The following is a 25,059-nucleotide window of genomic DNA, read 5'->3' on the forward strand; positions in this document are numbered from 1 at the left end:
CTCACCGATGACTTGTGGAGAAATTACCACCGGGTTTACCAAACGACGCCTTTACCTGTGTCAGTAATTCAGGCACGCCTCCCTAGCCCGTCTTTCCGTGCACACGCGCTTCATATTCTAACTGTTCACGCTTCAATAGCGCTAGACCTGAGCAACGCCGCGCATCCATAGCGGCTTATAACCTAAAAACAATCTGATATTTATAAAAATCCTAATGAAACACATATGTAAAATTTTAATATAGCCAAATCCTAATAGAATGAGTACTCAAGGAATTTATTATTACTAGCCAAATCCTGATGAAACAAGTGCTTAACGGCTCTAATAGAATTTAGAGAAAGGGAGCCTTATAATGCCCCCTACCCAGGTTACGAAAGATCGTAACCACGCTCTGCTGTGGGGTCATCCCACAGGCATTAGTTGGGATAGAAACCGGGGAAAGGCCAACACCCAGAATACGTGCAAGTTTTGGGAGGTATGGGCAGGCACCGTTTCTCTAATAATATTTTTTCACGTTTAAAATTTTACAACTTTAGTATCTTGATTTTAAAATGGTATTTGAACATTCGTTATCACGATTCACTCATGTGTCATCATGAACAAAACACAAATGAAACAATGGCGGATTCATACGTGGCAGGGAGAGTGGGACGCATCCGGCAAGGGTCACAGAGTACACTCGTTCTATCGTGACGTACGCGAAGGATACAACTGAAACATGTCGACCCAAGCAGGGGGGATGGTCCACTGCCTGACAGGCCATGGGCCGTCTGCAGTATATTTAAACCGTATGGGACAAACGAACGATGAAGTACGCGTACGCGGAGAAATTGGGACACCACACTGCTGTGAAACACGCTTGCACAAGTGAGACCTCTACAGAACGACAATGACATCGCCAGAATAACACGTAATCCCGATGACTGGAACACAATAAATAGCGTAGCCGATATTGTATCGAACACTCTGCACGAAGAATACAAGCGCCAAAACCCATATGGAAGGAGGCGTAGACAAGTACAAACAACACAACAAACCACATGGGAGGGCACAAACACGACCACAGATTCCGAAACCGAGGAAAGAACACTAAGTGCACGTGGTTCAGAAGGGATCAACATGTAAGGGACCAAAACCAACAAAGCATGACACTGCATGCCACAACGCAGTCACAAACAACACAATAATCATAAAACAAATAAACACCAGCTCCACGTACTAAGGCTGTAGTAATAAGGTAATGTCGCTTGGGAGGAGAAGGCTCTAACAACTTTTATTCCGAGGCTCCTCCTCCCCAATGGCATCCTGCATAGTGTTTAAAGTATACTTCACACAAGCAGTAATGTATTGCTCGTCTTATTGCGTGCAGACAGAAGTATATTCTCTTCTCTATTCAAAGCTACAATCAATGAGTTTTATGTATGAGAAATGTATTAAGTAATTTAAGGAATAATGCATTAAAGCACCAATGACCTATTTTCTATTTCTACTAACAAGTTACAAACGTAAATATATTTCTCATGTAAAGCTAAAATTCATGTATTCTATGTACAAAGTGCTCAATCAGCATTTAATCTGTATAATCTGTGTGAACATACATTAGCACAAACCATTTCAGATGAGAATAACTTGCCGTTGTAACGACACCTCATCTGAAACAGGTAGAAACACGCCATTATTAACCAACATGCTACTAAGACTGTATTACACATCCAAATACGGCATATTACTTCCCTCTACATACTACAAATCATTTTCACCACACTCATTGTGTCACATTTCCTTTTTTTATTTTACTTTGATATTTGCATTATATAAATTATATTCTCATCAACTAGGTAGTAACAAATTACATGGAACAATTTTAACAATTGTTAAGCATTCAATTCGCTGTAACCTCAGAAAAATCTTTCTTTATTATGTTCTTTATATTATTAAAAAAAGCATTAACAACGGTATATGAATGAGATTCTATCAATTAGAAGTCTTTCTAATACTCTGTACTGTTAATGAAATAAATAAATAAATAAATCCTTATCATGAACAGCAAGATCCTCAATATAGTTTCTTAATGAAATTTCTTGAAGCATTATTTTAACAGATCAAAGAACAGCTTTCAAAATCAATTTACAACGTTTACAACTCAAAATCCCTTTTAAGCAACAAAAAAATACAAATTGCATAATGCAAGGTTAAATAAATGAATTTAATGCAACATGGTAATACCAAAATTTTCCTACATATCGCTTGTGATTACAAAATTTTAATTAAAACAACAACTTAAATGCAAAAAAATCTGATTACAATCAACGTACACTCAAATCCTGTAGCCTCCATGATGCGCACCATATCACAAAATATTTTCCTTCCTTTTAAACACTTTACACTATAAACCTCCCTGCATATGATGCATACTACACCCAGCGAATTATGACAAATAATTAAGCATATATGTTATAATTAACCGGGTATGTAAATCTTTTACTTTCAAAATAAATAAAAAAACACACAAATCAACTCTTAAGCTCAGTGGTTACAACCGTTAAAAAAGATACAATACAAATCTTTTGATTTTGTCGTGGTGATGCGGTGTTGTGCACCATGCTCTCCTTCAGGATTACATGCGGCACGGGAAAGATTTTCCACGATGTACAAAACGTTAACAGGGAACAACCAACTTACACAAATTGGGTACTGGAATTAAACGACGATGTGGATGCGGCTCGCAAATCTTAAAACGGGCGAGGGAGTAGATGCGGTACTACTAAACATTTCGACCATACTGCATAGCGCCAAACATTAGTACTTGGAGCAGTTGCCCCCCTCTGACATCAACACTCCCATCACAGCACAAGACATTAAACTTATCCTCCAGTCAAAATGCCCTGGTCACAACTGTGTCACCTACCACCACCTTAGAGAATGCCCCTTCCCCTTCCTGACTGTCTGTGCCAATGTATACATCCTCTCTACTGGCTTCTACCACGACATGTGGAAGACTTCCTGCATCCTCTTATTGGTTCAAATGGCTCTGAGCACTATGGGACTTAAATTCTGAGGTCATTAGTCTCCTAGAACTTAGAACTACTTAAACCTAACTAACCTAAGGACATCACACACATCCATGCCCAAGGCAGGATTCGAACCTGCGACCGTAGTGGTCGCACAGTTCCACACTATAGCACCTAGAACCGCTCGGCTACCCCGGCCGGCGCATCTTCTTATTCTTCAAACCCAACAAGCCCCCTTGTTGCCTCTTACTACTGTCCCATTTGCCTCACCTCTGTTTTCAGTAAGATCTTTGAATCCATCCTCTCCCATCATATCCATCAGCACCTTAATCAACGCCACCTCCTCCCCCTTACTCCATTGAAGACCAACTCCTTAACCTCGTCCACCTTCTCTTCCTCCAGCTTAACTCGCATCCATCATTTTTGTTTCCCTCGACCTCAAAAATGCCTATGTCCTAGTATGGCATCCCAGTCTCCTCTTTAAACTCCAAAACTACACCCTGCCTATCAATTGTGTCCATCTGGTCACTTCCTTCCTCTCATGCTGTTCTTCCTATGTCGTCCTCCATGACCAATTCCTGTATCTTTTATCCAATTGCTGGCATCCCCTAGGGCTCCGTACTCTCCCCTCTCCTCTATCTCCTGTGCACTGTCGATATGCCCAAGTCACCCCCTCCTGTCCATCTCCTCCAGCATGCTGATAACACCGCCTTCCTGGCTCTCCATCCTACCCCTCAACGGTCCTAACCCACCCTTCAAACCCACCTTGACCAGTTCACCACTTTGTGTAACCAGTGGTTCCTTTGAATCAAAAACTCCAATACCCAGGCAATCTATATAGGCCACACCACCAACTCCTTCGGTTTCCACGATTTCTACCTCACCATTTCTGGTTGGCCCATCCAGCTCACCCTCACCCTGAGATACCTTGGCCTCACCCTCGACCATCACCTGACCTGGACCCCTCATCTCCTGACCATCCAGCAGAATGCCCATTCCCGCCTCCTGAAACTCCTGTCTGGCCGGACATGGCGGCTGGATCCTTCCACCATCCTCCACACCTACAAATCCCTCATCTGCCCTATCCTCTGTTATACCAGCATTGTCTGGATCTCAACCCACCTTACTTTTATAAGGCCCTCAAAATCCAAGAATCTCGAGCATTCTACCTTTCCTTCCATAACTGCCTTCCTTCCCACACACGACTCCTCTATGACCACATCCCCTTCCCCCACCTCCTCCTTCTCCTCCAACATCTCCACATCCTTTACACTGTCCGCAGACTTGATTCCCCCCACTCTCTGGATTCCTCCTTCTTCCCCACCCCCCGCCCACTGTCACGCCTCTATCGCTGTATCCCTCTCTCTCTCCACTTCCACACCCTCAATTTAATTCATCAGGGCAATTTCCAGCACCTGCCCATCTTTCCACTCTCCTCCCCTCCCTCCCTACTTCCCTTCTCCTTCGCCTCCATGCCTCTGGCTCGTCGTCATCAGTGTGCTACGTCAGTGTTGCGTTTGTTGCTGTTCTCCCTTGCGTCAAGAGCTGTGCTTTTAATTGTATGCTGGACTTGTACATACTGTTACTGTCAGTTATTGTTACGTGCTACGGCGTCCATCGATACATTTATGCTCCCGTCATACTTCGCCTTGTGTTCTTTAATTGTCCAAGCGTGTGTTTTTTTTTTTGCGTGCACTACTGTTTTATGGTTTTTATCTCCATTTTACAGTCGCCCGCCTTTTTGTCTGTTCTCTTCCGTACTGTTCCACCTTTTTATGTATATGTACGCTATATTTTCTCCTTTCTGTAATTTTAAATGTTTTCTATTGTGTAATTAGTGTCTTTTGGCTGAAGACCAGAAAAAATAGTTTTTTTTGTTCTCCCCATAAGATAAAAATTATTTCATCAGTCTCACTTTTTACTAAACCCTTAAAGCCATTCTTACTTGATCACTGTTCCCACTCAATAGCAGAATCTCTACAACATGTGAGCTACAAAACTTAAAAGAAAGAAAGGCAAAATATCTTACTGCAAGTAGGGCAAGGTGTCCTATAGGTTAAGAGCCAATCGAACAAACTCACTACTCAAAAAGAGCGCACTTATATTTACATAACATCGAATATTATAGTATACACTTATATTAACCAATAAGAAAGTATTATAATCTATTACAAATGCGAAGGTTAGAAAATAAATACTTAGAAGCAGAGGGATGAGAACCACTCCCACGACGTAAATATTATTATGAACTTTTGACTGAACTCACTGCGCTATTTTTTTTAGCGACCTCAATTTTAATTTTTCGATATCTAGTTTCTTACCCTTTGACCTGTAAACGTTAATCGTAGCTATGGTACTAGCTGAAATTTAATCACAACAAATTGTACCAAGAACAATGCGTTTATGATGGATCCTCAACATGCCGTCACCTCCAAATAGCATTCGCTCGTAGTACACAAGGTACAGTAATACTATTACTAATAATATGACGTTTCTCATCATTTTATTGCAAAGAGTCATTCAATTAACCGTAGGTTTCCGAGAGCTCCTCAGTTGAGTGGTGCTCAGAAACGGAACATATACATACGGGCAACGACTGAAAGCCGATATGGTGCCTCACAACTCTGCAACAAAGGAAGATGGCGTGCACTTGATATACATGACGTTCTGCCATCTCATGAGTCAACGTTCAGACGCACGTCCAGAATACCTGACATGCTAGATATTGCTCTACACGTTTTGTAAGACTTCCCAGCATGCTGTTCCACGCTATGACGTCAGAAAGTCGGCACGCTCAACGCTCAACGTTCAGATGCACGGTCCGTGAGCCGACGGCTTAAGCAGTAGATCCGATGCGAGATGACTCCGCTGTGGTATGAAGGCACTACGCCTAAACAAACATGGAAACATAACGAAACAAACACACGACGGACGTCATTTGACTCAGTTCGCCTCGGAGAAAGGATTCCTGTCGACGACGCTGGCTGGCTGGCAGGGGCTCGTTTGTGCCTTTGGTCATGGGGGTATTATATATACTAGTGATATTCCGTGGGCAGTAAGAATCCACCAAATATAGCTGGCGACTTGTATAACAAGATCCACGGACATTTTCCTAACTTTAAGGAACCTATAAGTTCCTTAAGAGATCGGATGATTGTGCAATGTTTGTATGATTACTTCCTATATTTGTTGATAACTAGTAAGAGTGGCGATGAAGAAATGTTCTGATTGCTGCGGGGTTGTATGCTCCAGATGAAGAGAATGTTGAACATCCGTACGAAGAACACGAAGAAGGTGTGCTACGACGTCAATCTGATGGCATTTCGTTGGGTTAAGAAGACGAAACGCTCCAATATGGAGCACTGCCCAAGCCAATCAAAAGAAGCAAACATCGATTATGGAGGGAAGTTACAAATAAATTAAAGAACTTTGAAGGGGTGAAGGGTAAAAGTACAGTTAAATGTAGTAAAGAAGTCTTTGAACGAGGTCGAAACCTAGACAGAAATTCAGTGAATTAGAAAACCCTGTATAACTACAATTTATTCAAGCTGGAAATGAATCAAGTACAGTGCATGATATAGACTTAAAAATCTTGGGATTGTATTATGCTAAAAGAATCGGTTTGGACTTAAAGCCTTCATCTCATTGGCTATTCACTTTGAAATGGAATACAAAATCACGAGAAGGAGGAATACCAAACATGCAATAAACTGCAAGAACTTGTAGATAGTTTGAAGAAGTTTGTTACACGAAATAACATCATATGCCAACAGTATGAGGTCTATAACTATGGACTATAACAGTATGAGGACTTAACTATGAAACGGTGCAAAACAGGGCAGCTTGTTTTGTATTATCACGTAATAGGGGAGAGAGTGTGGCAGATATGATACGCGAGTTGGGATGGAAGTCATTAAAGCAAAGACGTTTTTCGCCGCGGCGAGATCTATTTACGAAATTTCAGTCACTAACTTTCTCTTCCGAATGCGAAAGTATTTTGTTGAGCCCAGCCTACATAGGTAGGAATGATCATCAAAATAAAATAAGAGAAATCAGAGCTCGAACACAAAGGCTTAGGTGTTCGTTTTTCCCGCGCACTGTTCGGGAGTGGAGTGATAGAAAGATAGTATGATTGTGGTTCGATGAACCCTCTGCCAAGCACTTAAATGTGAATTGTAGAGCAATCATGTAGATGTAGATGTTATCGTTAGTTAGACACTGGAGCGCCAAAGAAACTGGTATATGCATGCATATTCAAATAAAGAGATATGTAAACAGACGGAATACGGCTCTACGGTCGGCAACGCCTGTATAGGACAACAAGCGTCTGGTGCACTTCTTAGACCGGTTACTGCTGCTACACTGGCAGGTTATCAAGATTTAAGTGAGTTTCAACGTGGGGTGATAGTCGGTGCACGAGCGATGGGACACAGTATCTCCGAGTGGGCGATGGAGATCATCTCGGACGACCATTTCATGAGTTTACCGTGAATATCAGGAATCCGGACTGTGTTTAGTGGCCGCGCGGTTTGACGCACCATGTCACGGATTGCGCGGCCTACCTCGCCGTAGGTTTGAGTCCTCCCTCGGGCACGGGAGTGTGTGTTGCTCTTACCATAACTTAGTTTAAGTTAATTTAAATAGTGTGAAACTCTATGGACCAATGACATCATCAGTTTGGTCCCTTACGAATTTACACACATTTGAACATTTCTTGAATCCGGTAAAACATCAGATCTCCGACATTGTTGAGGCCAGAAAAAGATCCTGCAAGAACGGGACCAACGACGACTGAAGAGAATCGTTCGCGTGTCAGGAGTGGAACCCTTCCAGAAATTGCTGCAGTTTCCAATGCTGGGCCATCAACAAGTGTCAGCGTGCGAACCATTCAACGAAACATAATCGATGTGGGTTTTCGGAGCTGAAGGCCCACTCGTGTACCCTTGATGACAGCACGACACAAAGCTTTACGCTTGCACTGGGGCCTGTCAACACCGATATTGGGCTCAAATGGTTCAAATGGCTCTGAGCACTATGGGACTTAATATCTAAGGTCATCAGTCCCCTATAACTTAGACCTACTTAAAATTAACTAACCTAAGGACATCACACACATCGAAGCCCAAAGCACGATCCGAACCTGCGACCGTAGCAGTCGCACGGTTCCGGACTGAATAGCCTAGAACCGTTCGGCCACCGCGGCTGGCACCGATATTGGGCTCTTGATGACTGGAAACATGTTGCCTGGTCAGACGAGATTTGTTTCAAATTTTATCGAACGGATGGGCGTGTATGAGTATGAAGGCAACCCCATGACTCTGTCGACCCCGCATGTCCGCAGGGGACTGTTCGAGTTGATGGAGGTTGTTTAATGGTGTGGGGCTTCTGCATTGGAGTGATATGGGACCCCTGATGCGTCTAGATACGACTCTGACAGGTGACATGTACGTAAGCATCCTGTCTGATCACCTGCGTCCATTCATGTTCATTTTGCCTTCCGACGGACTTGGACAATCCCAGCAGGATAATACGACACCCTGTGAGGTGCCTGGGCTTGCAGTGTATTTAACACTAAATTCTTCTAGAATATTCGTATATAAATGATGTTGTAAGTCCCCCTTATTCTAACTCTGACTTTTGCTGTTGCACATGGATTAAAAAGACACGCAAAGTGACTGTAATCGACCGTGCAAGTGGAGTAGAAAAGAGTTTGGCACCTGCAAAAATTTAATTTGATAAATAAGTTAAATAAAGGAAAGTTTCATTAACATAGTAAGAAATGAAATGGTTGGTCTACCGATTAACAGAATGACAGTTCTGTCCAAAATAACACCATGGTTTATTATGACTAAACTCAAAATAATAAACAAAACACATGAAACATTTACAATACATCAAATTGGCTCAAATTGGATACTCAAATAAATGCTGTGAAGGTGAAGTTGTCCCTAAACTAGATTATGACATTTATGACGAAGTGGTATGTGGAGCCAATTCCTTGCAACTGAAATCTTAAGAGAAACACACAGCCAACCCAACATTAATTGGTGGTACAGTAGTGAGAACTCAGACAATGAACACCCAAGACAGAACAAAGTTAGAAAAAGACGAACAGGTGCGCTCTGCTGAGCTCTGATTATCACCTAGGAAAATCCCTAATCTGCCGGTGCTGCGGACATACATTACCAAGCTGTCTTCTTAACTGCAACAGCACTATCTGGCGTACCGGAGGCGATGGCTGGTTGCTTCTACATCCCATCGTGGTGATGATAATGTCCGAGTATAGCCCGAAACAAATTATCCTGGTCTGGTTGTCCCAGACTAAAGACTTCCTGGCAATACAAATGCACCTCTGAGGGAGACAAAGAAGGCTCGCCACACAATCACTGATGGTACAGTGATTGATTTTAACAAGCGAAGTCACAAAGTAACTCCGATACAGTCAACTTTAGCCAAAACTGCTCAAGACAGACAACATAGGCCGCTTGTACGCAGAACGCTCAATTGCATACTGTACTCGGAAAGTTATGTTGAAGTAGGAACTTCAGCAAATTCGTCAAAGAGTTACAGTTAAATAAAAGAATATTAGACAGCCAACGGAAGGCAGGCTGTCCAGAGCAGCGAGAGCTCAGTCTTGTAACCTACTCCGACGAAAGGCGAGAGCCGACTCTCACAAGAGCACCCATACAAACCGAACACAGAACATTCCCGCCCCCACGAGAGTGGCCGTGGTTAAACATTCCAACCAGAAACTCGAAAACCGGCGGAAAATTCCACTCTATTGCCGAAGCACTATCTTTCCACCAATGGAGATTCTTGGGGCCAATTTTTGCGCCGATTTTGCTACATCACGTAGCTATGCCCTGAGCAAGCCAATAACAGTTACGATTTTGCAGGAAACGCAGGAATTTTCCCGCCAAGACTGCCTGGGAACACAAGTCTTTCCCATGCTTCGCTCGTAGCCCTCCAGAAACGGTTTTCAATAATTTTCTGCGAAGTAACGGAATCTGCTCCGTCAAGCCCCTGTGGGCGTGTCGCCGCCGCTCTTATGACAATGTCGGCGTCTGGAAAGATTCACTCGACTCCCTCACACCCGTTGGCTTAACCCTTTCAAGATCAGCAGAGCCCGCCTGTCACCTGGTGACGAGAGACACTGTGTGGGAAGTCCGAGTGTGAAGGAATAGCGACTTTTCACCGCATGCAATTAGAGAGGAAGATCGAATTACTCAGAGTAAGACAGAAATGGGAGAGGGGGCTCATGCCACCTCTCAACCCCACACGTTCTGAATTGCTACAGAGTGGCTCCAGGAACACTCTTCTGAATTTAAACACCTCCACTGGCCAGCAAACTCCCCAAATATGAACATTATTGAGAATATCTTGAATGCCCTGCGATTTGCTGTTCAGAAGAGATCTCCAGCCCCTCGTACTCTTACGGATTTATGGGCAGCCCTGCTGGATTCATGGTGTCAGTTCCCTCTAGCACTACTTCAGACATTAGTCGTGTCCATGCCACATCACGTTGCGGCACTTCCGCGTGCTCTCTGGGGTCCTACACAATATTAGGCAGGTGTACCAGTTTCCTTGGCTCTTCACTGTAGAAGACGACACTGAATGTAGTGTACATCATCTGCAATACATTTCCTATAGTTACGCTATAAAATATCCCTTTAACAAAGCAGAATATCTTTTAGCTCCATTTTACTTATGTTTGTAGGAAAAAGTGGTGTATTTGGAGGGCAAGTTCAACAACAGGTGAATAGGGTACTTGAGCGAATCCCCACTGTCATTGTGCATTGTAGTGTGTCAGACAAAACGGAGGAAAGACCAGTGAAACATTTTAAGGAACTTGTGATAGCTCCTCACGCTAACAAAGTGTTGCTTTACTGCTTGACAGCAATACAGAGCAGAAGGGTGGTGTGATAGTAGAAGTGAGATCGCTGCACACACAAATTTGAACAAATCGAACAGACACGTCACGGACCGAACGGACAGGTCATAATTATGCGAATTAAAAAGGGAGCACGACGTAGATTTGATCACAGATCTTCAAGTTCGCAGTCCAACACCGTGACCACATAATCACGACGCCATACCTTTTCCAAGTCGCTCAGTGTTGCGAATCTTAGCTTGGACCGTTAACCATTTCTGTTTTGATTCTTTTTTCGCAGTTCAGTACTCATTCTTCCTTTTCTCGTTTTTGGTATTGGTATGTGTTTAATTTTAGACGGGCTATCCACTGTCACTACTAAATTATGATCTGTGTCTGTACTCGCTCCTGGGTACCGTTACAGTCCTATACCTGATTTTAGAATCTCTGACTGACGATGATGTAATCTAACGGAGATCTCCCGTACCTTCCGGTCGTTTCCAAGAAATCTCTTCCTCATGTGACTCTTGAAGAGAGTATTTGCTATTACTGGCTGAAATTTGTCACAGTCCTACTACAAGCACATATTCTCCAGTAATCCTTTTATCTGCTCCTTCCCCACAACGACACTCTTTTCCCCCATGACTATTAAGTTTTCATCTCCCGCTACGTACTGGATTACCTGTTCAGTATCCTCAAATACTCTCTTTATCTCTTCATTTTCTGCTCGCGATGTTAGCATGTATACCTGAATTATCGTTGTCGACGTTGGTTTGCTGTTGATTCTGATGAAAAAAAAAAAAAAACGCTACCACTGAACTGTTCGCAGTAACTCACTCTCTTCCCTACCTTCCTGTTGATAACAGAACCTAATCCCGTTGTATTATTTTCTGCTGCTATTGATATTATCCTATTCATGTGACCAGAAATCCTTTCCTTATTGCCATTTCACTTCACTGACCTCCATTACTTCTAGACTGAGCCTTAACTTTCCACTTTGCAGATTTTCTAGCTTCCCTACCGCGTTCAAACTCATGACATTCCATATCCTGACTCACAGGGTGCCATCTTTTGCTGATTATTCAGTCTTTTTCTCACGGTCACCTCCTCCTTAGCAGCCACTCCCAGAGATCAGAATGAGCGCCTGGAGCGTAATCTTTTGCCAATGGAGAGATCATCATGACACTTTTTCAATTACAGGCTACGTTTTTTGTGGATACACTTTAAGGTTTGTTAATGCAGTGGCTTCTATTGCCTTCTGCATATCATGCCGTTGATCAGTGCTGATTCTTCCGTCTTTTAGGCCAGTTTTCCACCCCAATGCCAAGAATGTGCCCTGAATGTGGCAGAATGTGGATGACTTTTTATGCCGGTAGCCTTCGGCAGGCATTGCTGATTATTTTTATTCAAAATTTTAAGCATTGGCTGGCTTAGAAGACTTAGAGCTCACAAATCAATGACGCTGCCCATAGATTACGGATGCACGCCAAGTACTCCGTTAGAGAGATTTGCGATCCTATGAGCGTCTGTGCACTTCCATACAGAATTGACACTGAGAAATTTCCGATCATATGAGCGTCTGTGCGCTTACATACTGCTTTGACACTGAGAAATTTCAGAGGGGACATTGAGTCTGAATACACAAAAATTTCATAATATTGTTTTGTTTGGTGACAGCGCACTGGGATACCCACATTTTATTGGCTCTGGAAGCGCACAGAGAATGAATTGAGTTGTGTCTATTTTATCGTCTGGCACACTCTTAGAGGCTGGAGTTGTGGATGGTGGATTGGTAGATGTCAGCCTTGAGTGAGATGACTCAAGTGCATTTTATTTATTGTGGCAGATCCTAGTATGTGTATATGGAACTTCATCGTGTTCCTACAGTGACGATTTGCCCATGCTTTTGTATAGATCTGCCCTGGTATTGCTAAAGATTGACCACGAATGTTTAAATAATCACTATGAAAAGGCAAATGTGCAGCAAAGCTATTGCTTAGCATTAACTGTATCGAGTGAGCGTTTAAGCTGATGCCTTTAGTGTGACTCATGACACCAACAGCAGAATAGGAGGTGAGTTTTGTTCAAAATGTTTGACTGTATCGATTACAGTTGTAGTAGCATATAGGTTTTTTGTTTCTTTTTTTGTCATTGCTGTCCGCTAGTGGCAATTTAAGGGTTTTCTAGCAGTCGTTTACCTATGATGAATTAACTGCACTGATTTAGAAAAAAGAGAAAAATATAATAAAACCAAGCCATTTAGAAAAGAATATTAGTTCCCCATTTGCAGTTTAAAACAATCTGGTACGGCCTACATTTTGACAGCAATACTAAAGAGTATAACGAAGACAATAACTTGAAAAAGTATATCAAGTGAAGATATTGTATACTTACTACGTAGTCATTATTGTGATGATACTGAGGCAGTAAGGTCATTGTATTAAGACAATTTAGTTGCAAGGAGAAAGTTAATTGTTATTAAAAGAATGTAACAGAAGAGCACAACTTCAAATTCTTTATTCTCATCATTAATATTACAGACAGTTTCATGCGGCAAAGATATAAAAGGCAGAGATATTCGTTTTCATAAAAACATACAAAAAGGCGGTGTGGGTAGTAAATTACATCGCTAACTTATCCTGGAACTTAATATCGATGCTGTGTGAAAGTGACAGAAGAAAAGGACATAATTTTTGTTAGATTTAATTTACGATAAATACAAAGATTATGCAAGCAGTGCTGATACTGCCTTTGACATCCTATTACAGAATTGTAGGCTTTGTTTGCACTATCCATTCCTATGTTAATTTTGGATGGAATTAGACTATATATATATATGATTTACGATTTATCGGTACGAGGATGCGATCAGCTTTAAAGACAATTAAGTTTTGTAGCTCAATGCAACACATTCCATTAACCTGGAGATCATATTTTCAAGCAGATAATTGCATATAATTCCTGTTTTGTAATACAAGCTATTTTTAATTACTTCTGTGTTTTATTAGCCTTTAATTTCCGATTCATGAATGCATATAAACTTCCCTTAAGAATTTATCGAATAAGGTAAGTCAATTTGTAAACGTACAACATGTAGCCGGGTTGATTTTCACGTCTCTTGATTTAACGGTAGAGTATTGTAAATTACAAATATTTGTTTAAATAAAATGTTTTCATCTAAACTACTAAGCCGCCACATTATCCTGCCACTAACTTTAAGTACGTGATTGTTACTGGATGATTTTTATGTTAGATCTCGTTTTTGTTTTAGTTTGTTCTGCGGTTTGTAGAGTACTGTAATAATATAATATATACAATGTTACACTCTCACTCTTTACATAGTAATCAGGTCAAATAAGACCTGAATGTAAGTTTTTCAATACGTCTTTTTATGTGTGTAACGATGGAATAAGTGTATTAAAAGAAATAACAATCTTACATTACGATAGTGGAAATAAGATTTAGCTTTCTTTGCGTTATTTGTCACAGTTTGCAGTTGTAATGATATACGTTCATAGGTATATTTTCAGCATAGAGGGGCTGTGATGCCAATTATGTGTTATTGTCATCTCATACGAATAGGACACTTATAAATGATATGAATGAGTTTTTTATTTTGTTATTCATGTGGATTAAATATTCAATGCTTCGTGTTTCAATATTCATGACAGATGAAATACTTTAAGTGATTTTCGTAAATATATTATTAGTGATTGGTAGGCGAGAATTTGTATTGTCTTAATGTTGTTTTGTAAACTGTAATGTTGCGTTGTTGGGTACCAGATGATGGCTTACTGCTGAAACCGATAGTACTAACAAAATCCAGTTAATGCAGTTCAGTGTCATGCGTTTCTTAAAACAGATACCGACTATTGAAACTGCGTGAAAAAGAATACCTATGTAAACTGTTTAGGCTACACTGCTGTCATCAGATAACTGCACACTACACTGAGAATAACTAAATATTGCTTCGTTTTGAATTTAAAAATTTTGTATACTCATGACCCGTGCCGTACTAATGAAGACAGATAAGAAAAGGAAAAAAAAGTATGTTGGTGTCAGATTTAAGAGCAAGTAGTGTAGTCACAGTTTGCTCTACTAATAGTGTACCCAAATATCAAAATAGTGTTAGCTTCAGGCAAGCTATGTTCTAAATTCTACATCTACATCTACATTTATACTCCGAAAGCCACCCAACGGTGTGTGGCGGAGGGCACTTTACGTGCCACTCTCATTACCTCCCTTTCCTGTTCCAGTTGCCTATGGTTCGCGGGAAGAACGACTGCCGTAAAACTTCCGTGCGTGCTCGAATCTCTCTAATTTTACATTCGTGATGTCCTCGGGAGGTATAAGTAAGGAGAAGCAATATATTCGATACCTCATCCAGAAACTCACCCTCTCGAAACCTGGACAGCAAGATACACCGCGATGCAGAGCGCCTCTCTTGCAGAGTCTGCCACTTGAGTTTGCTAAAGATCTTCGTAACGCAATCGCGCTTACCAAATAACCCTGTGAGGAGACGCGCCGCTCTTCTTTGGATCTTCTCTATCTCCTCTTACTCCTTCGTTGATGGACTACATTTTCTAAGGACTCTCCCAATGAATCTCAACCTGGCACCCGCCTTACCAACAATCAATTTTATATGATCATTCCACTTCAAATCGTTCCGCACTCATACTCCCAGCTGTTTTACAGAAGTAACTGCTGCCAGTGTTGGTTCCCATTTCATATAATCTTACAATAAACGATTCTTCTCTCTATATACTTGCAATACATTACATGTGCCTATGTTAAGGGTCAATTTCCACTCCCTGCACCAAATGTCTATCCGCTGCTGATCTTCCTGCATTTCACTGCAATTTTATAATGCTGCAACTTCTCTGTATACTACAGCATCATCCGCGAAAAGCCGCATGGAACTTCCGACACTATCTGCTAGGTCATTTATATATACTGTGAAAAGCAGTGGTTCCATAACACTCCCCTGTGGCACGCCAGAGGTTCCTTTAACGTCTGTAGACGTATCTCCATTGAGAACAACATGCTGTGTTCAGTTAGCTAAAAACTCCTCAATCCAGCCACACAGCTGGTCTGATATTCCATAGGCTCTTACTTTGTTTATCAGGCGACAGTGCGGAACTGTATCGAAAGCCTTCCGGAAGTCAAGGAAAATGGCATCTACCTGGGAGCCTGTATCTAATATTTTCTGGGTCTCATAAACAAATAAAGCGAGTTGGGTCTTACACGATCTCTGTTTCCGGAATCCATGCTGATACCTACAGAGTAGATTCTGGATTTCCAGGAATGACATGATGCGCGAGCAAAACACATGTTCTAAAATTCTACAACAGATCGATGTCAGAGATATAGGTCTATAGTTTTGCGCATCTACTCGACGACCCTTCTTGAAGACTGGGACTACCTGTGCTCTTTTCCAATCATTTGGAACCTTCCGTTCCTCTAGAGACTTGCGGTACACGGCTGTTAGAAGGGGGGCAAGTTCTTTCGCGTACTCTGTGTAGAATCGAATTGGTATCCCGTCAGGTCCAGTGGACTTTCATCTGTTGAGTGAATCCAGTTGCTTTTGTATTCCTTGGACACTTATTTCGATGTGAGCCATTTTTTCGTTTGTGCGAGGATTTAGAGAAGGAACTGCAGTGCGGTCTTCCTCTGTGAAGCAGCTTTGGAAAAAGGTGTTTAGCATTTCAGCTTTACGCTTGTCATCCTCTGTTTCAATGCCATCATCATCCCGGAGTGTCTGGATGTGCTATTTCGATCCACTTACTGATTTAACGTAAGACCAGAACTTCCTAGAATTTTCTGTCAAGTCGGTACATAGAATTTTACTTTCGAATTCACTAAATGCTTCACGCATACCCCTCCTTACGCTAACTTTGACATTGTTTAGCTTCTGTTTGTCTGAGAGGTTTTGGCTGCGTTTAAACTTGCAGTGAAGCTCTCTTTGCTTTCGCAGTAGTTTCCTAACTTTGTTGTTGAACCACGGTGGGTTTTTCCCGTCCCTGACAGTTGTACTCGGCACGTACCTGTCTAAAACCCATTTTACGATTGCTTTGAACTTTTTCCATAAACACCAACATTGTCAGTGTCGGAACAGAAATTTTCGTTTAGATCTGTTAGGTAGTCTAAAATCTGCCTTCTGGTATGAGTTGAAGACGTATGGTTTGTATTGTTGCACACCCGAAATCTAATGGGTAATGGTAAAATTAACCATCAGTGAGTCGCGACTCGTCATGGACGAGCAATCGAAAACCATCGTTGTACTGTGACATTAAATATTTCCATGTAAAGAGTAATTCTTTTCTTAGTAGCCGGCCTTTAGAACTGTGGATTAATTGAGGTATTCTCCAATTTAAACGACGCCTCTGCATTCTATATACATTAATAAATATCGTAAGCTTTTCACTGCAGTAAAGTGAATCGCTCGTCGATGTAATTTACATCCTTAAATCGATACTATATCGCACACACCATGATGTGATCTGTCAGGTTTCTGCGACGTCACTGATTGATGGTGTACCTCAGGGTATTGCCGAGTTGCTTTTTGAAGTTTTCCAGAATATTTCGGTGACCGACCCAGTCGTCTTCGTGATGTGCTGCGACTTGTGCTATTCTGTGAACTCGCTGCCAGGAGTAGAACACAGCATCCGTATGGGTAGATCCACACGGGTGGTGTTCGCTGGACAACATTAGCTTTGTACGCGTTGCGACAGCACGTGGCCGTCAGTTCCCCCACTCGCTGTGGGCGCTCAATGGGTGCCCTTGACACTGACCTGAAGAAACACAAACCTTCTAATGGTTCGTCACGATGTAGCGACACTGACGGTCCTGGGGAGTGTTGGAATGCATTTACAATTGGAGTTTCTTTTTAGCTGTCGATTTTCCATGTATTCAACACAGAACGTATAGGCTGTGTACCTGAGACGTATCAAGTGTTACCACAGCCACTGAGTATGATTATTTATATAAAAAAATTAAATTGATAATCGAATACTGGATGTTACTGAGGGTCTTTGATGTTCTAAAATTCAAATTACTTCGTATCCCAAGAATTCGAGTGATCGATGCGTCGGATGTGCTTCCCTCTTTGCTGACGTGCTCTCGATCGAACGCGTAGCACTCGTGTGAGAGTCGGTGACAAAGCTCTGTGAGAGCAGGGGTGGGGCCGCCTGCCAGCTGCGTGTCGCCACCACAGCACAGCACAGCACGGCACAGTGTTTGCTCTCCATTAAACTCGGCGCGTGGGCGCGGCAAGTGCCCGATGCCAGGCCAGCAGCCGTGCCAGGAATTGGCCGCTGTAGCGGACTGAGAGGCGCCCAGCCCGCCGTATTTTCTTCCCCTTTTTTTTTTCTCAGGAATTGGTATCCCTGCGGCACAGTGCCGCCGGCACGCGCTCGTATGTTTACCGCCGCGGCCCCCACCCGCAGGCACGGCTTTCGTTTCCCCGCTCTACAATACAGAGGCGCCTCGAGAGGGGAATAGGGATGACGGAGGACAGCTGCGGTGGAGGACTGGATAGCCGACGGGGTGGAGAGGGCAGCGTGGCACTACCAGCACTAAAGTCCGCTCCGCGCTAGGACACAAATTTTGTCTAGTGTACTAGGCGATAATATGGCGGATTTATATGTGTGCGTTCAGGTATGTTTTATTTCGTGGTCAAGTTTTTATTCCTGTGGAGTGTATTTAAAGACAGAGAAAATTTCATAGCAAAGCAGCAGAGATTAAGGTGGAAACAAGAGGCATCAGATACTACACTCCTGGAAATGGAAAAAAGAACACATTGACACCGGTGTGTCAGACCCACCATACTTGCTCCGGACACTGCGAGAGGGCTGTGCAAGCAATGATCACACGCACGGCACAGCGGACACACCAGGAACCGTGGTGTTGGCCGTCGAATGGCGCTAGCTGCGCAGCATTTGTGCACCGCCGCCGTCAGTGTCAGCCAGTTTGCCGTGGCATACGGAGCTCCATCGCAGTCTTTAACACTGGTAGCATGCCGCGACAGCGTGGACGTGAACCGTATGTGCAGTTGACGGACTTTGAGCGAGGGCGTATAGTGGGCATGCGGGAGGCCGGGTGGACGTACCGCCGAATTGCTCAACACGTGGGGCGTGAGGTCTCCACAGTACATCGATGTTGTCGCCAGTGGTCGGCGGAAGGTGCACGTGCCCGTCGACCTGGGACCGGACCGCAGCGACGCACGGATGCACGCCAAGACCGTAGGATCCTACGCAGTGCCGTAGGGGACCGCACCGCCACTTCCCAGCAAATTAGGGACACTGTTGCTCCTGGGGTATCGGCGAGGACCATTCGCAACCGTCTCCATGAAGCTGGGCTACGGTCCCGCACACCGTTAGGCCGTCTTCCGCTCACGCCCCAACATCGTGCAACCCGCCTCCAGTGGTGTCGCGACAGGCGTGAATGGAGGGACGAATGGAGACGTGTCGTCTTCAGCGATGAGAGTCGCTTCTGCCTTGGTGCCAATGATGGTCGTATGCGTGTTTGGCGCCGTGCGGGTGAGCGCCACAATCAGGACTGCATACGACTGAGGCACACAGGGCCAACACCCGGCATCATGGTGTGGGGAGCGATCTCCTACACTGGCCATACACCACTGGTGATCGTCGAGGGGACACTGAATAGTGCACGGTACATCCAAACCGTCATCGAACCCATCGTTCTACCATTCCTAGACCGGCAAGGGAACTTGCTGTTCCAACAGGACAATGCACGTCCGCATGTATCCCGTGCCAGCCAACGTGCTCTAGAAGGTGTAAGTCAACTACCCTGGCCAGCAAGTTCTCCGGATCTGTCCCCCATTGAGCATGTTTGGGACTGGATGAAGCGTCGTCTCACGCGGTCTGCACGTCCAGCACGAACGCTGGTCCAACTGAGGCGCCAGGTGGAAATGGCATGGCAAGCCGTTCCACAGGACTACATCCAGCATCTCTACGATCGTCTCCATGGGAGAATAGCAGCCTGCATTGCTGCGAAAGGTGGATATACACTGTACTAGTGCCGACATTGTGCATGCTCTGTTGCCTGTGTCTATGTGCCTGTGGTTCTGTCAGTGTGATCATGTGATGTATCTGACCCCAGGAATGTGTCAATAAAGTTTCCCCTTTCTGGGACAATGAATTCACGGTGTTCTTATTTCAATTTCCAGGAGTGTAGATATAGTCTACGCTAAATGTTTACGAGATCGAATTGAATCAGGCGATATAGAGGGAATTTGATTGGGGAGTTAGACACTAAAGGCATTAAAACAAATGTCAGCATAGGATTAAATACCCATCCGGTTGCACATACACGGTAGATACACTGACTTAAGTTACGACACCTACTAGGGTGTCTTCATATGAATGAAATGATGTTGCTAAATCCTATAAAATAATACACAAAAAATCAGGTATGATAAAAAACAAATTAACCAACATGACAATTTTCATGCCGCAAAAAGGTCATTTACGTAAAATTACATTACTAAAACGTAATGGTCAGAATTTGCACCAGCTGTGCTCAAGTCAAAAAGTAAAATATAACGTTGTAGCTTTTACCACGCGTGCCCAGCTTTTAACAACATCAGACTGATCGGCTCAGTGGCTTACATTACCGCCACGAAAACAATACTAGTTGCGTCGCCTATCAGGTGCGGACAGTCACATGTGCCCATCTGAAAAATTAAAATAGAAATAACAGAAAAAAAGACAGTTAATATTAGAAAAAAATGTAAAGAGATGTTAATGTCTTTTTGAGAATACACAGTAGCCGAGGAGATTAAGTATAATAGAACTATCTGTTACGCTAAACAGAAATTACTATTACGTAAAGGACAGTATGACATAGAAAAAAAATTTACAAACAGCTGCACAATCCAGAAAATATTTGCTTGAAGGTAAATTCAGAGATTAGAAGAAACTAATGTCTCGAAAGCAGAAGCAAGGAAAAAATAATCAAAAATAATGGAATCAAAATTCCGCGAGCAGTAGACTGAAACCATTGAAAACATTTTTGTTACGTGGTTGTAACTGTTCATTGAGGTTGAGGCCATCGTTCTTAGAAATATGCTTGAAAATCTCGAGCTCTTCGAGTACATCATCCCTATGACCTTTCCTTTCTTCATGTAGAATGGAAATTTCTTCAACGCGTTTCGGTTTGTGTGTAGAAATTAGCGGGTGATCAGGAAAAGTGGAATTGTGTACGTTAGTGCCTCTTGTTTTCCACCGAATGTTCCTTGTACCTGACAATAAAGACCTTCCAGTTTGTCCTATATAATAATCGACACACGTATCACAAATTATTTTTTACACTCTTGAAGTGTGTATCGGAGAAACCTTGGACTTGAGATTGTGAATGAGATTTTTTTGCTAGTTTGAATCCATAGTTTTTAATCAGAAGACGTCGAATTTTATACGAAATAGGGCCTAAAAATAGAATCGAGAAAACAGTTCTGTACTCTTGTCAGGAATAGCACTGCTGCCTAAAGCGGTCACGTCAACGTCAGCTTTTAATTGGAAGATCTTGTCACCTAACGTGGGGTCAAGGAAGGATGTTATTAGCTGCAATAGGTTTTATTACTTTCATATATTCATTAAGCCTGTCAAGTGACAAAGGTACAAAGACTGCATGATGAAGGGCAGAATAGAAAAATGCTTTCTTATGGGAATGAGTGGTTTACACAAGAAAGAGGACAAATTAAATGAGGAGGTCTGTGTTTTCTACCATGACCTCACTAAAATTTTTCGCTTATATTTTAATTTTGAATTTGATGCATTCTGCGATTTTATAATGACTGAGTATAAATTTTTCAGTTGGACTCTCAATAAGACTGAAACAGATTTTACACCAGAAAGGCTGCCCTGTTGGAAAAAAGACTTAAATATAAAGTAATGCCTAACCTGTCAGATAAAAATGCTGTAGAAAATAGGATTGTAGATCTTAACATAGGCCTTGATAGCGACAAAGTAGAGGCTTCTCGACAAACGACAATAGGTCATGATGTATATAGTATTTGCGAGAAACATGCAGTTAAATACGCCTGTGAATATGATTGTGATAAGAAGTTGATTAAAGATATTAATGTGAAGCTAAAAGAAAACAATGCCCTTATAACAAAATCTGGCAAAGGGAATGTTATAATCATTTCTACTCAGAACGAATATGTATCTAGAACTGTACAATTTTTTTCTGGAGGACAATGTTTCGGAGCTAGATGAAGATCTGACCCTCATGATACAAAAGAAATTATGCTAGCCGTTAACAACGCTACGCATTTGCTCAAACCATTTCATAAAAAACAGGTTATTAATGTGAGTCCACTGGCCCCACAATTGCGTTCCCAGTCACCAGCCGAGCGTCCGATTTTGAATAGCATGGACACTGCATATCATGAGTTAAGAAGGTTTCTTCACGAAAAAATTAAGGAAGTCGTTTGTATTTCAAAATTATTATTCTGTCGTCAATAGTCAAGATCTAGTCAGTAAATTCAAATATCTGCAACGTGATAAGGACCATACATTGTTTTCATTAGACACTACGAACCTATCCATTAACATACCAGTTCAAACAACCTTGACATCGTTGAAAAAAACTTACATACAGTCAAAAAAATATATTTATAATTATCAAATCACTGACCTAATTCGTTTGCTGAGAATAGTAGTGAATTTTGTTTTCAATGGCAAATTATACCATCAGCCTGATGGCCTGCCAATGGGTAACCAATTGGCAGGCATCTTGGCCGATATTTTCCTTAATTCGCTGGAAGATAAATTCTTCAATAATTTTTCAGCTGCTGATCTTGGCCACTTAGGTGACATATACAGTGGTTCCCGGGATGGAATTCAGCATTTGTTTGAATTTTTTAATAGATACCATGACAAAATTAGTTTCACTTGTTAGTTAGGAAATAACGACCGTCAGCTTAATTACATAGACCTCAGTATTGATACTGATAACGACGGACTTTCTATAGGCATTTTCCGAAAAGCCACAAATAGCGATAAAATTGTGCCCTCGAGTTCAGTGCATCCTCATTCTCATAAGAAAGCATTTTGCCATTCTGCCATTCATCGTGCAGTCTATGTAGCCTTGTCACCTGATACGTTGAATGAAGAGATGAATATAACAAAAACTATGGCAGTTAATAACGGCTACGATCCCACGTAAGTTCACACGATGTTCAAAGTTAAAACTGATGCCAAAGTGACCACTTTAGGTAGCAGTGCTATTCCTGACGGTAACGAGTACAGAAATGTTTTTTCGATTCCATTTTTAGGCCCTACTTCGTATAAAATTCGACGTCTTCTAATTAAAAAAGTAAGGTCAAAGTTGCCTTTTCCACGAACAACAACTTGTAGAAAAGTCTCATTCACAATCTCAAGTCCACAGTTGCTCCGATACACAGTTCCCGAGTGTATCGAATTATTTGTGATACATGTCCCGTTTATTATATAGGAGAAACTGGAAGGTCTTTTAGTGTCAGGTACAAAGAAAATTCAGTGGAAAAAAAGAGGCACTAATGTAAACAATTCCACTTTTGCCCATCACCCGCTAATTTCCACACACAAACCGAAACGCGTTGAAGAAATTTCCATTTTACATAAAGAAACGAAAGGTCATAGGCTCGATGTACTCTAAGAGCTGAAGATTTTCAAGCCTATTTCTAAGACCGACGGCCTCATCCTCAATGAACCGTTACAACGACGTAACAAAAGTGTTTTCAATGGTTTCAATCCACTGCTGGCGGAATTTTGATTTCTCTTTTTTTTACTACATTTTCCCTGCTTCTTGTTTCGAAACATTATTGTCTTCTAATTTCATATATATGTGCTGCTGAAGTTACCTTCATGCAATATTTTCTGGATTTTTCAGCCGTTTGTAAAAAGTTTTCTATGTCATTCTGTCCTTTACGCGACAGAAATTTCTGTTCAGACTAACAGATAGCTTTATTATAGTCAATCAGCTTGACTAACATGTATTTTCAAAAAGGCATTAAGCTCTCTTTGCATTTTGTTTCTAAAATTAACTGTCTTTTTTCAATTATTTCTGTTAAAATATTACAATTGAGCACATGTTACTGTCTGCGCCTGATAGATGGCGCAAATCGTGGCGAAAGCTAGAACGTTATACTTTACTTTAGACTTGAGCATAGCTGCTCCAAATGCTGACTATTGCTTTTTAGCGGTGTAATTCTACGTAAGTGACCTTTATGCGTCATGAAAATTGTCATTTTGGTTAATGTGTTTTTTATCATACCTGATTTTCAATGTATTATTTTATAGGATTTAGCAACATTTCAATCAGATGAAGATACCCTTAGTAGGTGCCGAAACCTAGGTCAGTGTACCTACCATTTATGGGCAGCCGAAGGACTGTTTAACCCTATGTTGAAACTAGTATCCGCTTGCTGAGTAACAGCCATGTTCAAAACTGTAGAACATTTTTTTTCGTCGCCTCTGTCACCCGAATCGTATACGCAACGTTTAGACATATGCCTATTCAGTCTTCACAAAGTATAATTCCATCGTTTCCTTCTTCTACTCATGTCTCTCTTTCCTTTCGGGTTGCAGGTATGGATTTTTTTGGAGAGTCTTTTATCTATATTTCTATTTTGTTTTGTTTCCACTCATTCAGTTCTGGTATTTGACTCTGACAAAGCAACTGACGAATGCCGAAGCAGAGTTGATATACGGTATAATTCTCACCAGCAATCCAGGAATGTATTTGCGAATATGATAAATCAGTTAACAAGTTTTCATGCTGCATATGAAGTTTTGTTTATACCCTCAGATGCGTTTCGCCCCTTTGTTTAGGAATCCCACGTGTCTGTTCTGGAGTATTACAATATTTTTCGGATCCACATTAATACTGCTTATGGGATTTAAAACTATTCTTGAATATATATTCCTGTTAATATTTTATAGTAAAATGAAAGGAACTAGCCGTTAAACATTTGATTCATTGGTTGAAGATTATATTATTTTCCCACATATGGAAAACGAGTTGAATTTCGTACTTTTTCGTTTGGAGTTAATGTTACACCGTAACATTAACTAAACTACCATTTTCGTTGTGGTATGTAATTTGTTTCCGTAGATAATGCCATTATCCAAATTTTATTCTTACTTACATTCTCTCCCTTTTTATGTGCGTTTA

The sequence above is a fragment of the Schistocerca piceifrons genome, chromosome 6, assembly GCF_021461385.2.
Source record: "Schistocerca piceifrons isolate TAMUIC-IGC-003096 chromosome 6, iqSchPice1.1, whole genome shotgun sequence".
Taxonomy (NCBI): domain Eukaryota; kingdom Metazoa; phylum Arthropoda; class Insecta; order Orthoptera; family Acrididae; genus Schistocerca; species Schistocerca piceifrons.